We start from the raw sequence: 2,600 nt of genomic DNA on the forward strand, positions 1-2,600 counted from the left end.
GCAGGAAAATTAGAAGTGTAACAAAGATTCATCAGAATGATTCTCACCTGGGGGTGTCCATGCCTGATGCAGCTGAAGAGTGGGACCACCCCCCTTTGGTTCGGCTGCTCCGCCCCTGCACCCCTCTCCAGCAGGAAAACACACGTCTCTGTCCTGCCCCGGCCTGCAGCCGCAGTCAGAGCTGAGAGAGAGAGAGAGAGAGAGACCCCCAGAACAGTGATCTACTACCTACTTCACCACTGTGCTCGGAATGAAAGTAATCTTTGTTTTTGTGTTATTGATTGTTTTGAGACAGTGAATAATGAGAGTATAATATTGGCACCACACATGCAATGTGAGCTACAGTACACTGAACAGAAAACGTCACACGCCTGAGTATGACTTTCAAAGACTATTTTTAGACTGGCCACACTTCAGTGGGCCCATATCTCCCTGTGCTCTCTAGCGAGGCAGGCTCTTAGCTGAGGCTGTCACAAGTCTTACAGCTGGCCTGGCAGAGAGAGAGATTTGATGGGTATTGGCCACAGCTTGCCCAACCAGCCATCTAGTCCTGGGCATGGAGCATCCATCCAGACAGTATATACCTCCCAAAAGGCACCCTATTCCCTAATTAGTGCACTACCTTTGACCAAAGCCCATCATGCTCTAGGTCAAAAGTAGTGCACTATGTAGGGAATAGGGTGCCATTTGGGACACAAGCAGACAGCACAGACCAGGGAAGCTGAGATCAGACAGGTACTAATGCGGTCACAGGAAGGCCAAGAAGATCCTCAGCCACCTGAGCCAAGGCCTGTTCGACCCGCTACCATCTAGAAGGCAGAGAAAGCACAGGTGCATCAAAGCTGGGACTGAGAGACTGATAAACAGCTTCTATCTCCAGGCCATCAGACTGTTAAACAGTCACCACTACCCTGCCCTGAACCTTAGTGACTGTTACTAGCTGTCTAGCACCCATTATTCTACCCTGCACCTTAGAGACTGTTACTAGCCGGCTAGCATCCATTACTCTACCCTGCACCTTAGAGACTGTTACTAGCCGGCTAGCACCCATTACTCTACCCTGCACCTTAGAGACTGTTACTAGCCGGCTAGCACCCATTACTCTACCCTGCACCTTAGAGACTGCTGCCCTATGTACTTGGAGTTATTGGTCACTTTAATAATGTTTAAATACTGTTTTACCCACTTTATATGTATATACTGTATTCTAGTCATGGCTCATTCTGTATAACTACTGCTGTACACACCTTTTCTATTCATATACTGGCCATACAGTCTATACACACCATCATGTACATATATATTTATAATCTGGACTCTGACATTGCTCGTCCTGATATCTCTTAATTCCTTTATTTGGATTTGTTGGATTTGTGTATATTGTTTTGTATTGTAGGTATTACTGCACTGTTGAAGCTAGAAACACGAGCATTTTACTGTGTGTTTAATATGTGTTCGATATGTGTAACCAATGCCATTTTCTTTTCTTTGATGCAGCCTCCTGTTTCACCTTGGCTGGGATGATGAAATACTCCCAGGAGAGGTGACATCACCCATCTGGCTCTGGAAGCCAGTGGGGAGGGAATGACGACATGAATGACATCTATGGGAGCATGTAGGGTACACCCTCCCCATCTGTCCCACCGATGGTTCCACATGAGCACATACGCAATTACAAATCACCTCACTCATTTCATTTCCTTTATCTCATTTCCCTTCACGCCAGAGCAAAAAGTTGAGATAACAAAATACTTTCATAATAAATAAAAAATATTGTGGCTATGATTGATACATTTAGGAATACTTTGTCTTGTGACTCAACACTTCTCAATCTAAGATAAGGCAGACGTGCACCACTGACTCATAAATCAATACGCAATTGCGGATTCATGCCTGAACAGCTGTGCTTCTGTTGTCAATGTCAAATATCTGAGGGGAGTTTGAAGAAACGTGGAGGAGTCAGTAAGTCATAGGAGAGCTGTCAGTCAGAGTCAGTTGCTTTTACCAGACAAAGAGTACGTGGCTTTCAGGTTAAATCCCTGACATGAGGCCTCGTGCCGACAGCCTAGCTCAGCTGGTTTGGCCAGACTGCTCCAACCAACAGCTGTGCGGTAGAGTCAGTGACGTCACATTAGGTGTGACCAGAGCCATATATTTAGAAATATGTCTCTGGGTGTGGTCCTCTGTCTGTTTTTGAGTAAGCTGGGTGTGATATGTAAATATCCTGTTGCAGTGATGCATGAATAGGTAAGGCTCCATAGCTCAGTGGTTAGAGCACTGGTCTTGTAAACCAGGGGTCGCGAGTTCAATTCTCGCTGGGGCCTTGGTTGTGGAATCAAATTTTTTGATCCAAAAGGGAGGTTCTCATATTGAAAATACTATTTTTGAATAAAGGCCAATGAGTTGAATGGCTCCTACAGCTAGTTCACCAACAACATTAAAAACATGATCCGTTGATGCTGTCCAGTTCTATCAACTACTTCCCACAGCTATAAATACTACTTCTGACAACTCCCCCGTATGTCACTGACCTTGTGTGGACGACAGACACACAGCTGCTACAGCTACGATAGTTATTTATCTGTTCCATGTAATTTCCT

At 45.2% G+C, this 2,600-nt stretch overlaps 1 non-coding gene across 1 annotated transcript; it reads left to right on the plus strand.

Moving 5' to 3' along the window:
• Nucleotides 1-2,251: 2,251 nt before the first annotated feature.
• On the plus strand, nt 2,252-2,324 carry trnat-ugu (transfer RNA threonine (anticodon UGU)). Its single transcript has one exon. It is a non-coding gene; the product is annotated as a tRNA-Thr (tRNA).
• The last annotated feature ends 276 nt before the right edge of the window (nt 2,325-2,600 follow it).

This window comes from Salvelinus sp. IW2-2015, unplaced genomic scaffold, assembly GCF_002910315.2.
Source record: "Salvelinus sp. IW2-2015 unplaced genomic scaffold, ASM291031v2 Un_scaffold11767, whole genome shotgun sequence".
Taxonomy (NCBI): domain Eukaryota; kingdom Metazoa; phylum Chordata; class Actinopteri; order Salmoniformes; family Salmonidae; genus Salvelinus; species Salvelinus sp. IW2-2015.